The sequence below is a fragment of the Oncorhynchus masou genome, unplaced genomic scaffold, assembly GCF_036934945.1.
Source record: "Oncorhynchus masou masou isolate Uvic2021 unplaced genomic scaffold, UVic_Omas_1.1 unplaced_scaffold_1144, whole genome shotgun sequence".
Taxonomy (NCBI): Eukaryota; Metazoa; Chordata; class Actinopteri; order Salmoniformes; family Salmonidae; genus Oncorhynchus; species Oncorhynchus masou.
In genome coordinates, this window is record NW_027001186.1 from 181,208 (window position 1) to 194,348 (window position 13,141).

At 49.2% G+C, this 13,141-nt stretch overlaps 1 pseudogene; it reads right to left on the reverse strand.

Moving 5' to 3' along the window:
• LOC135529352 (formin-2-like) overlaps window positions 1-9,669 on the reverse strand; it is a 164,518-nt pseudogene extending 154,849 nt beyond the window's left edge.
• Between the last annotated feature and the right edge of the window lie 3,472 nt (window positions 9,670-13,141).

Below are 13,141 nucleotides of genomic sequence, written 5' to 3' on the forward strand. Positions count from 1 at the left end.
TATAAAGCCTTGACGAAAATGTAACCTGTTCCGAGGATGTGAGGACGACAGTCCATACGTTAAAAGGACGAACATGTCCTGTTCCAGGTACATTAGGATGACGATCCAATGTCTGAATGGTTCAGATAACTACAGAACGAAGCCAACCTCAGCGTGAGCTTTGGTTGCAAATGGTATGAACTTTGAACTCTTCTTCACTACAGAAGTGAAACCTCCTTGCCGTTGAGTTAGCAACAGCAGCTGAAAACGTGGGCTAGGAAAGAATAGACAGAGTAAAGGTTCTAGAGCCATCCCGCCTAAAGGTTCTAGAGCCATCACGCCTAAAGTTTCTAGAGCCATCCCGCCTAAAGGTTCTAGAGCCATCCCGCCTAAAGGTTCTAGAGCCATCCCGCCTAAAGGTTCTAGAGCCATCCCACCTAAAGGATTTTAGGATGGTGGAGGAGCCTGGAATGGAAGAACACACTGTATATAGAGAGGCACATTCTCTGAAGGATAACATCCTTATACCAGAAACCCAAAAGTCAAAATGGCAACCAGCCACATGGTGGTATCGACATGCATTTTAACACGAGCACAAACAAACAAAGTGAATGGATAAACAAGGCTCTAGTTATGTCCTCTCCTCTGTCATCAGTCCTGTCTGTCTCCAGTTCAGTAGAGCTGTTGAACCAACAGGGCTAATTATATTACAGCTGGCCCGTTAGTTAATATGGACAGAACTAATGAATGGCCTTTTAAAAAACAACACCACTGGTTGTCATGACACCCAAGCTACATCTGAAAATGGCACCCTGTTCCCTATGTAGTGCACTACATTTGACCAGGACTCATAGGGTTCCAGTCAACAGTAGTGCACTATGAAGGGAATAGGGCTCTGGTCAACAGTAGTGCTCTATGTAGGGAATAGGGCTCTGGTCAACAGTAGTGTTCTATATAGGGAATAGGGCTCTGGTCAACAGTAGTGTTCTATATAGGGAATAGGGCTCTGGTCAACAGTAGTGTTCTATATAGGGAATAGGGCTCTGGTCAACAGTAGTGTTCTATATAGGGAATAGGGCTCAGGTCAACAGTAGTGTTCTATATAGGGAATAGGGCTCTGGTCAACAGTAGTGTTCTATATAGGGAATAGGGCTCTGGTCAACAGTAGTGTTCTATATAGGGAATAGGGCTCTGGTCAACAGTAGTGTTCTATATAGGGAATAGGGCTCTGGTCAACAGTAGTATTCTATATAGGGAATAGGGCTCTGGTCAACAGTAGTATTCTATATAGGGAATAGGGCTCTGGTCAACAGTAGTGTTCTATATAGGGAATAGGGCTCTGGTTAACAGTGTTCTATATATGGAATAGGGGGCCATTAGAGACTAAGTGACAATAAGACTACTAAAGAGGCAATGATGCATGGCCTATCTTCACCCCTGGTTGTCATGACACCCCAATATTATGGGATATGATCTGGAGCCTACCAATATAGGCCTTTCAGATAGAATTGTATGACGTAGAGCAGATCGACTGTCAGAGAGAATAGGGAATCATTCCATCAGATCCTTTCATTGTATTTCTATCTACAGTTCAGAACATGTCATCACTAAATTCCCCACTGGTGAGCAGCATTTTGGCTCGCTGCTGAAGTAGCTACACCCCCCTCCTGAAGTAATTCAAAGACACCCATTCTGAGGATTAGAGTCAGAATATAATTTTACAGTAAGCTGGCAGGAGAAGAGGGGAGGGGGAGAGAGGGAGGGAAGGAGGGACAAGGAACAGAAGAAGGGAGTAGAACAGATTTAGAGAGGAGCAGTTCTAATATTAGAGGGGTGAGTAAAAGGGCTGCTCATGAACTGTGTGATGACACACGCTCCGCCGGGTGGAGACCGCCAGCGAAACGCTCCGCCGGGTGGAGACCGCCAGCGAAACCCTCCGACGGGTGGAGACCGCCAGCGAAACCCTCCGACGGGTGGAGAACGCCAGCGAAACCCACCGACGGGTGGAGACCGCCAGCGAAACGCTCCGACGGGTGGAGACCGCCAGCGAAACCCTCCGACGGGTGGAGACCGCCAGCGAAACCCTCCGACGGGTGGAGACCGCCAGCGAAACCCTCCGACGGGTGGAGACCGCCAGCGAAACCCTCCGACGGGTGGAGACCGCCAGCGAAACGCTCCAATGACAACAGACTGAAGGGTCCTTCTCCAACAATGCAGTTAAAGATAACAAATACAGTGACTAACGAACAACACGGCTATACACAGGGAGTACCAGGTAACAACACGGCTATAGACAGGAAGTACCAGGTAACAACACGGCTATACACAGGGAGTACCAGGTAACAACACGGCTATACACAGAGAGTACCAGGAAACAACACGGCTATACACAGGGAGTACCAGGTAACAACACGGCTATACACAGGGAGTACCAGGTAACAACACGGCTATACACAGGGAGTACCAGGTAACAACACGGCTATACACAGGGAGTACCAGGTAACAACACGGCTATACACAGGGAGTACCAGGTAACAACACGGCTATACACAGGGAGTACCAGGTAACAACACGGCTATACACAGGGAGTACCAGGTAACAACACGGCTATACACAGGGAGTACCAGGTAACAACACGGCTATACACAGGGAGTACCAGGTAACAACACGGCTATACACAGGAAGTACCAGGAAACTACACGGCTATACACAGGAAGTACCAGGAAACTACACGGCTATATACAGGAAGTACCAGGTAACTACACGTCTATAGACAGGAAGTACCAGGTAACAACACGGCTATAGACAGGAAGTACCTGGTAATAACACGGCTATAGACAGGAAGTACCAGGTAATAACACGGCTATAGACAGGAAGTACCAGGTCATAACACAGCTATAGACAGGAAGTACCAGGTCATAACATGGCTATATACAGCAAGTACCAGGTAATAACATGGTTATAGACAGGAAGTACCAGGTAATAACATGGTTATAGACAGGAAGTACCAGGTAATAACATGGCTATATACAGGAAGTACCAGGTAATAACATGGCTATATACAGGAAGTACCAGGTAATAACATGGTTATATACAGGAAGTACCAGGTAATAACATGGCTATATACAGGAGTACCAGGTCATAACATGGTTATAGACAGGAAGTACCAGGCAACAACATGGCTATATACAGTGATTGGTCAACAGTAGGGATTCTTCAATGAAGTGTTTGTTGTAATTCAATAACAAGAGTAAGTAAGTGCACTTGTTGCTACAGGGTCTCAAGTGTGAAAAATAATATTGACTATTTTCTCTTGTATTTCGAGCAAAGATATTTTAAGTATACAACCTCAGACATTTTTTCCCTTGCTAGCCAAGACCTGCAAGGATCATACAATCTGTCTGCTGACGCCTTAAAAGGCACCTCACTTCTATTGATGTAATGCAGCATGAAAGCTCTGTCTGTCACCCCCTCCCCCATACACACCATGCTCTGCACAACACTCATCACCACGTTGCCATGCTGTTGGCTAAGGGTGTGTGTTCACGCCAACAACAAACTGTGCTATCCTGGAGCCAAAGCTCACACAGACTACAAATAAATGAACATCTTGTCAGTTGTCAGACTCCTGTCTCGTGACATCATCAGAGACCCTTCAGAGACGTAAAACTCATTCCACTGAGGGTCGAGTGTCTGTAGGTTCACTCCTCCCTTGGACTTGGTTGATGAATTAAGGTCAGTGATTAGTAAACAACTCCCCCTCACCTGGTGGTCCAGGTCTGAATTGAAGGGAAAGACCAGCAGGCTCTAGGCCCTACATGGAATGAGTTTGACATTCCTGCTTTAAAGCATGAAATATTAACCTTGTCCAGCCAAGACCAGGGACGAGGAGGGACGGACCGACCGAGGGGTCACGACAGGAGGGAGCGACAGACCGACCGACGGGGTCACGTCAAGAGGGAGCGACCGCCCGGGCCGAAGGAACACTTCAGGAGGGAGCGACCGGCCACGTCAGGAGGGGAGGGAGGGAGCGACCGACCGACCGAGGGGGTCACGTCAAGAGGGAGCGACCCCCGGGCCGAAGGGACACGTCAGGAGGGAGCGACCGGCCACGTCAGGAGGGGAGAGAGGGAGCGAACGACCGAGGGGTCAGGGAGGGAGGGAGCGACCAACAGAGGGCTCAACCAACAGAGGGGTCAGGTCAAGAAGGTCACCCTCTCCAGTAGAAACACGTTTAATTTGGTCCGTCCGAGGGAGAGCTCTTTTCTGTCTTCCATTAGTTCAGAGAGCTGAGGCCCAAAACAAAGATCACTGTCCCTCTTCGCCAACTGACCACAACACATCTCAATAGCCACTGCTGTTTGTTTATGCTAAGTACTTAGAGCACAAATGAACTGTCCAGGCCAAATATTGTCTATCATTCATACTACCGTAGCCACGTCCAGACCGAGTAGTTACCGTAGCCACGTCCAGACCGAGTAGTTACCGTAGCCACGTCCAGACCGAGTAGTTACCGTAGCCACGTCCAGACCGAGTAGTTACCGTAGCCACGTCCAGACCGAGTAGTTACCGTAGCCACGTCCAGACCGAGTAGTTACCGTAGCCACGTCCAGACCGAGTAGTTACCGTAGCCACGTCCAGAACGAGTAGTTACCGTAGCCACGTCCAGAACGAGTAGTTACCGTAGCCACGTCTAGAACGAGTAGTTACCGTAGCCACGTCTAGAACGAGTAGTTACCGTAGCCACGTCTAGAACGAGTAGTTACCGTAGCCACGTCTAGAACGAGTAGTTACCGTAGCCACGTCTAGAACGAGTAGTTACCGTAGCCACGTCTAGAACGAGTAGTTACGGTAGCCACGTCTAGAACGAGTAGTTACGGTAGCCACGTCCAGACGGAGTAGTTACCGTAGCCACGTCCAGACGGAGTAGTTACCGTAGCCACGTCCAGACGGAGTAGTTACCGTAGCCACGTCTAGAACGAGTAGTTACCGTAGCCACGTCTAGAACGAGTAGTTACGGTAGCCACCTCTAGAACGAGTAGTTACCGTAGCCACGTCCAGACAGAGTAGTTACCGTAGCCACGTCCAGACAGAGTAGTTACCGTAGCCACGTCCAGACAGAGTAGTTACCGTAGCCACATCCAGACAGAGTAGTTACCGTAGCCACGTCCAGACAGAGTAGTTACCGTAGCCACGTCCAGACAGAGTAGTTACCGTAGCCACGTCCAGACAGAGTAGTTACCGTAGCCACGTCCAGACAGAGTAGTTACCGTAGCCACGTCCAGACAGAGTAGTTACCGTAGCCACGTCCAGACAGAGTAGTTACCGTAGCCACGTCCAGACAGAGTAGTTACCGTAGCCACGTCCAGACAGAGTAGTTACCGTAGCCACGTCTAGACAGAGTAGTTACCGTAGCCACGTCTAGATGCAATAGTTTACACATCTTAGACATCTAAACATCTAAATAAACAGGAGAAAATAACATTGAATTAACCAGGTGGATAATTATACTCATTGCTTGATTGTTATTCAGAACAGATCCATGAATATTGTGAATATGGGTAAGATGAGAGAACTTGAGTTTTGTTATGTTTCTAGAAAACTGAGACTGCCAAGTGAAACAAGGCACAGTGAGAGAGACCCCTTAACACAGCAGCTAGCCTACACTGTAGTCCCACAACAGCAGCTACCCTACACTGTAGTCCCACAACAGCAGCTAGCCTACACACTGTAGTCCCACAACAGCAGCTAGCCTACACACTGTAGTCCCACAATAGCAGCTAGCCTACACACTGTAGTCCCACAACAGCAGCTAGCCTACACACTGTAGTACCAGACCAGCAGCTAGCCTACACTGTAGTACCAGAACAGCAGCTAGCCTACACACTGTAGTCCCACAACAGCAGCTAGCCTACACACTGTTGTCCCACAACAGCAGCTAGCCTACACACTGTAGTCCCACAACAGCAGCTAGCCTACACACTGTAGTACCAGACCAGCAGCTAGCCTACACACTGTAGTCCCACAACAGCAGCTAGCCTACACACTGTAGTCCCACAACAGCAGCTAGCCTACACACTGTAGTACCAGACCAGCAGCTAGCCTACACTGTAGTACCAGAACAGCAGCTAGCCTACACACTGTAGTACCAGACCAGCAGCTAGCCTACACACTGTAGTACCAGAACAGCAGCTAGCCTACACACTGTAGTACCAGAACAGCAGCTAGCCTACACACTGTAGTCCCAGAACAGCAGCTAGCCTACACACTGTAGTCCCACAACAGCAGCTAGCCTACACACTGTAGTCCCACAACAGCAGCTAGCCTACACACTGTAGTCCCACAACAGCAGCTAGCCTACACACTGTAGTCCCACAACAGCAGCTAGCCTACACACTGTAGTCCCACAACAGCAGCTAGCCTACACACTGTAGTACCAGAACAGCTGATGCAGGACGACGCTCTTAACCTTTATTTAACGAGGCAAGCCAGTAAATTTAAGAACAAATTCTTATTTACAATGACGGCCTACCGGGTGGACAGTGGGTTAACTGCCTTGTTCAGGGGCAGAACGACAGATGTTTACCTTTTCAGCTCGGGGATTCGATGGCCCGACGCTCTAACCAATAGCCCAACGCTCTAACCCGATGGCCCGACGCTCTGGCCCGACGCTCTAACCAATAGCCCAACGCTCTAACCCGATGGCCCGACGCTCTGGCCCGACGCTCTAACCAATAGACTACCTGCCGCCCCATTACAATACTCTGTCCCTTATACAGAGCGGATTACATATTTTGGTACTTTTTCCATCACAACATAAAAAAATGTAAAATATAAAAAAACTTTTGAAAGAGGCCTTTGGAGAGTCCCTGTGAAAATAAAGGAATAAAACTCACCGGTGAAGATGTCGTGGAAGCTACAGGTAGACACGTGTCCGGTGGAGGATCTCCGTGTGGCACACAGGGGCTGACTGCCCCCTCAGCCTGTCCTCCGACCCTCCGTACCCCTCCAGGTAGTCTGCTGATCCTGCCTTGATGGGGAGCTCCCTGTCCAGCTCCTCGGTCCAGTCCGCGGACCAGCTGAGGGGACCGGCGATGCTGTGGGAGCGCTGTCGTCTAACCCGCCACTTCTCCGTGCGGTGTCCCAGGTCGTGGCAGCGCTGGCGGAACAAGGGGCTCCGTGAGGGCGAGGTGCCTGGGGAGCCAGAGAGTTGCCTGGTGGTGGTCTTGATGTAAGAAGGGTAAATGGGAGGGTAGGGTTTGACTGTGGGGCTGGTGCCTGAGGAAGAGTGGTTGTAGGATGGAAGGGTGGAGGTCAGGGTGGACTTGAGGAGACGCATGGCCAGGCTCGGGCTCTCCTGAGAGGGCCAAGGGGAGAAGGACACGCTGCTCTTCCTTCTCTGGGTGATCAGAGGGTCGTCGGCAGGCTCAGAGCACCTCAGATCCCCCCTGCTAAGACACTCCAGGGACTCAACGCTGACTGCAGCCCCCCCCCTGCCCCCACCCAGTCCCCCACCCTCCCCTCTTCCTCGGAGGCATTGCCAGAGCTCAGGTCTATGGCCTCGTGGCTCGTGGTCGCATCACTGTGACTAAGGCTCTCGGCTGACAGGGGGGGCATGTCCAGGTCATTCTCCTCCTCCTCCTCCCCTTCCTCCACCTCCTCCAACACCTCCTTCTCCTCTCTGAGAGGAGACTCCACAGCGCTCTCAAAGGAGGCTGTGAGGTCTGGGAAGCTAGTAGCGCTGGTTGTCTTGGTAACGTGGCCGTTCGTCTGGGCAGCGGGGGGCTGGGAGGGGGGCTGAGTGTTAACGTTAACCTCCTGGCAGCTCAATGCCTCCTCCGCCTGCTCCTCCTCCTGCTCCTTTGTCCCAGAGAAAGAGGAGGAGGCACAAAGGGCTGGTTCTGTTTCAGCCCCTCTCAGCTCCCAGTTGAGTTTCTCTGTAGCAGTGGTAGCTCCCCTCTCCTCCTCCACCGCCTCCTCTCCCCCATCCAGGGACAGAGACAGTTTAGAAAGCAGGCCATTCTCCTGGCCAATGACGGGGGCTGCCTCTGGGGCAGTGAGAGGCTCCGGTGGGGGGGGTTGTTCAGTGGGACTGGGGGTAGTTATAACCTCGTCAGACCTCTGTTTCCTCCACCCTCCTCCCCAACCCAGCTCTTCACTCAGCTCAGCGGTGGAGATAATCACCCCCTGCTGTAGTCTAATAGCCTGCTGGATGTCGGCTAGCAGGTCCTCTTGTTCTGCAGCTGAGTGAAAGCTATAGATGTCCGGGTCTGAACCAGAGCTGCTCCTCTTTCTCTGTTCAACCTCCCCCTGCCGGTCTGGAGCAGTGTCCGCGGTCGCCCCCGTGGGCTGCCGGCTCTCCCCCGTGGGCTGCCGGCTCTCCCCCGTGGGCTGCCGGCTCTCCCCCGTGGGCTGCCGGCTCTCCCCCTTGATACAACCATGACTCCTAGCACCATGCCCATCACCAGGCTCTGCTGGTCCCTCGGTGTCAGATTGTCCCAGCTCGTCAGCTGACAGAGAGAGATCTGGTGTTTTGGTGTGAGCAGAGTGAGCGGAGTCCAGCTCGTTCTGAGACGACAACACATCCTCCCTGGATCCCCCTGTCGATCCCTTCCCCTTTAGATTCTTCCTCTTCCTGATAGAGAACACAGAGGATTTAGACTCCTTCTTATTCTTCTTCTCGTCTCCTCCTTTGCCATGTTTTCCGTGGGATTTCTTGCCGTGGTGAAATCCTTTGTTTGTGCCGTCAGTGTGCCGGGGCTCCCCGGTGGTATGGTCTGCTGTGTCCTGTCCGTATCCGTCCTCTTTCACCTTCTTCTGCTTCCCCTCCTGGTTCCCCATGATGCTGAATCTCAGCCTCCACTTCTGTCTGGCGCCGAGACTCAGGCCATGTCTTTGAAAACAGCTGCCATTTTCTCTGCTGCTCCTCAGTCTACGTCTGCGTAGCTGCTGCGAGGCTGTGATGCTGCTTTCCCGTGACGATGATGAGAGAAGCAGTGATGATGATGATGATGCGAAGACGACGCACGCCTGCTCTCGCTCTCCTCCTCCCTGCGCCAGTGCGATATCTCCCTTCTCTTCTCCCTCCTCTCCCTGCTCGATTTCTCCCCCTCCTCCCTGCAACCTCTTTCCATGCGCGTGCACCTGCTCTCTCTCTGCCGTCTCACTCTCCTCCTCTCCATCTGCTGCTCTGCATAATGTGCTGAGCCGAGCAGGGCTGGAGGAAGAGAAACAGCCTTCAGAAACAACAGTAGAAGAGGTCTCCGCCGGCAGCCTCTTCGCCAGGGGTAGAGAAAACCATGGCTGGTGAGATGGGTACTGGTCGGGCTCTAGGGAGAGGTGGTCGCTGTGACAGCGAGTCTGGCGGGGAGAACGGGTGTTATAAGGACTATAGCGGAGAGTGTGTCTGTTATAGGGGCTGCGGCAGGGAGTCTGGCTGTGGCAGGGGCTGTGTAGAGGAGTGCAGCTGGGAGTGTGGCCATTATAGGGGCTGTGACAGGGAGTCTGACGGGGAGTGTGGTTGTGACGGGGAGTCTGGCTGTTATAGGGGCTGTGACGGGGAGTCTGACGGGGATTGTGTCTGTTTGTATTCATATTGAACAGGCACACAGTTCTCCCTGTGAAAGGAGTCCTGACAATGCTCTCCCTCAGCACAGGGATGTGGTTTTCTATAGTCTGGATGGTGCGCATGGTGAAGTCTTGATGCTGGGGACAGTTCTCCCAGTGATGGTGTCTGGAGAAAAACAGGATACGATAAATATGATTAATTACACAAATTCAAAAGTTTGGGGTAACATCGAAATCACTCCTGTGTTCCAATGGCAGGTTGTGTTAGCCTTTTAAAATGATAAACGTGGATTATCTAACACAACGTGCCATTGGAACCCAGGCGTGATGGTTGCCCCCCCCCCCGGGTTGTGCCGTGGCCGAGTTCTTTGTGGGCTATACTCGGCCTTGTCTCAGGATGGTAAGTTGGTGGTTGAAGATATCCCTCTAGTGGTGTGGGGGCTGTGCTTTGGCAAAGTGGGTGGGGTTATATCCTGCCTGTTTGGCCCTGTCCAGGGGTATCGTCGTACAGGGTCACAGTGTCTCCTGACCCCTTCTGTCTCAGCCTCCAGTATTTATGCTTCAGTAGTTTATGTGTCGGGGGGCTGGGGTCCGTTTGTTATATCTGGAGTACTTCTCCTGTCTTATCCGGTGTCCTGTGTGAATTTAAGTATGCTCTCTCTAATTCTCTCTCTCTTTCGCTCTCTCGGAGGACCTGAGCCCGAGGACCATGCCTCAGGACAACCTGGCATGATGAATCCTTGTTGTCCCCAGTCCACCTGGCCGTGCTGCTGCTCCAGTTTCAACTGTTCTGCCTGCGGCTATGGAACCCTGGCCTGTTCACTGTGATGATGATAATAATAATAATGATAATAATAATAATAATTTAGACCATGCTGGTCATTTATGAACATTTGAACATCTTGGCCATGTTCTGTTATAATCTCCACCCGGCACAGCCAGAAGAGGACTGGCCACCCCACATAGCCTGGTTCCTCTCAAGGTTTCTTCCTAGGTTCTGGCCTTTCTAGGTAGTTTTCCTAGCCACCGTGCTTCTACACCTGCATTGCTTGCTGTTTGGGGTTTTAGGCTGAGTTTCTGTACAGCACTTTGAGATATCAGCTGATGTAAGAAGGGCTTTATAAATACATTTGCTTGATGTTGATAATGGGCCTCTTCCATTAAAAATCAGTCATTTCCATCTACAATAGTCATTTACAACATTAACAATGTCTACACTGTATTTCTGATCAATTTGACGTTATTTTAAAAAGTGCTTGTCTTTTCAAAAACAAGGACATTTCTAAGTGACCCCAAATCAACCAGCCCACTCAGATTTCTTTCCCCAACCGACAAATTTTTGTTTGCTAAAATTACACCAACAAAAACGCTGATGCACATACAATAAAACTTATAATTAGTATGAAGTCGTGTTGTTTTCCATAGTATTTTCAGCTGGTGTACAAAACCAAAAGACGCAAAAACAAAAGAACAGATCTACTATTTTCTTAGACTTGCTCTCAATGAAAATGACAGATCTATAACTCACATTTCTATGTGCATTTTGTATGGTCGCCAACAAAGTTATATAAAGAACTCCTAGCGGTCAAACAGGGTAATGATTCCTAGTTTTTCTACCCTTCATTTTAGAAACACTTAAAGGTGTTTCGTGTAGGCTCACCCGGATTGGCATTTTTGATAACCATGTAAATCTCTCTCGGACAAAGTGACTTTAGTCTAAATTTACTCTCAGATTCAAAAATGGTAATTAGCATCAAAGTAGACATGAGGCAAAACTACAACTACAGCTCCTGCACTTCCTCTCCAGCTGACACCTTTGCTAACGGGTGTCAATGTAAAACTTGCACAAGACCGTTCACAGAATTGTCCCTTTAAAGGAATGTAGCCAATTTATTCATTGCCTCATGTAACAGATGGTAAGAATCTATGAATTAACTATTGGTTTGAGTTGGCAGTCTACTCCAGATCATTGTGGAATTTGCAGTTCTTTATCATTGCCACATTAGTAGGTAATTAGCATTTCAGTTTGGGTGGGTAAATACAGGCAAATAAATTGATTTTCAAAAAGTTACCTTGCCAGAGAGAGATGTAGTTATTAAAATGTCGCGCCAGGGTAAGCCTACACGAAACACAGCCCTTATTTTAAGTGTTGCTAAAATCCCCTATGGGGAAAAAGGAACAGTTGAGAAAACAATTGTAACCATTCCCCTGTTTGACCGCCAGGTGATATGGCTATTATGAGGCATACTGTGATACTCCATTACAGCTTTAACAGAAATATCTGATGCACAAAAATTATCAGCTGGCCCTTTAAGGGCGGGCGGTTACCGTGGTAACGCGATTTCAGTCACGTTTGTGCGACAGAGATTGAGTCTGACGTTTTAGTTTATTGCCTGCTGAAAGGTGAATTAGTCTCGCAGTGTTTGGTGGAAAGCAGACTGCCTCTATTGCGTTTATTTTTTATTATCCTAAAACAGTATTTCTGCCGTTTTTGTTTAATCGCACAAAGTCAAACATTACAAATCCTACAGCCTATCCCGCCTTGCGCGACACACACCGCCTGGCTGGAGCTGAGCACAGGCATGGCATTTTTTTAATTTACTTTAAAACAGAAGTCTGCCTGAAGTGAGTCTTTTAACCTTGTTTCTTGGTTATTTGCATTGTTTTATTCATTGTAAATAAGAATTTATTCTTAACTGACTTGACTGGCTAAATAATGGTTAAATAAAGACTGCTAGGGAAGAGAAGACGCGGTTTCTAGTCAGAAAACAGGAGGACAATCTACACTGGAGTTGCTTACCAAGACGACATTGACTGTAACTCGGCCACTCAGTAACACTTTTGACTTAAATCGGCTTGAAAATCTATGGCAAGACCTGAAAATGGCTGTCCTAGTAAAGATCAAAAACCAACTCGACAGAGGTTAAAAAAAATTACGAATAAATGGGCAAATTGTACAATTCAGGTGTGCAAAACTCAGATTTACCCAGAAAGACTCACAGCTGTAATCGCTGCCAAAGGTGATTCTAACATGTATTGACTCAGGAGGTTGAATACTGATGTAATCAAGTTTATATATATATATATATATATCTATTTTTTTTTTTACAAATGACCGTTGACCCCCTCCCCGAAAAAAAGACAAATACATTTGAATCAGACCCTGTAACAAAACGTGGCAGAAGTGGAAGGGCGTGAAGACTTTCTGAAGGCCCTGTTGATCTACACTACATGTCCAACAGAATGTGGACACCTGCTCCTCAAACACCTCATTCCAGAATCAATATCAATATGGAGTTGTTGCCCCCCACCCTCTCTACTGACACAACAGCCTCCACTCTTCTGGGAAGGTTTTCCACTAGATGTTGGAACAATGCTGGGGGACTTGCTTCCATTCAGCCACAGAGCATTAGTGAGGTTAGGGGTTGAGGTCTGTGTAGGCCAGGCAAGTTCTTCCACACCGGTCTTGACAAACCATTTATGTATAGACCTTGCTTTGTGCATTGTCATGCTGAAACAGGAAAGGGCCTTCCCCAAACTGTTGCCACAAAGTTGGAAGCACAGAATCGTCTGGAATGTCATTGTATGCTGTAGC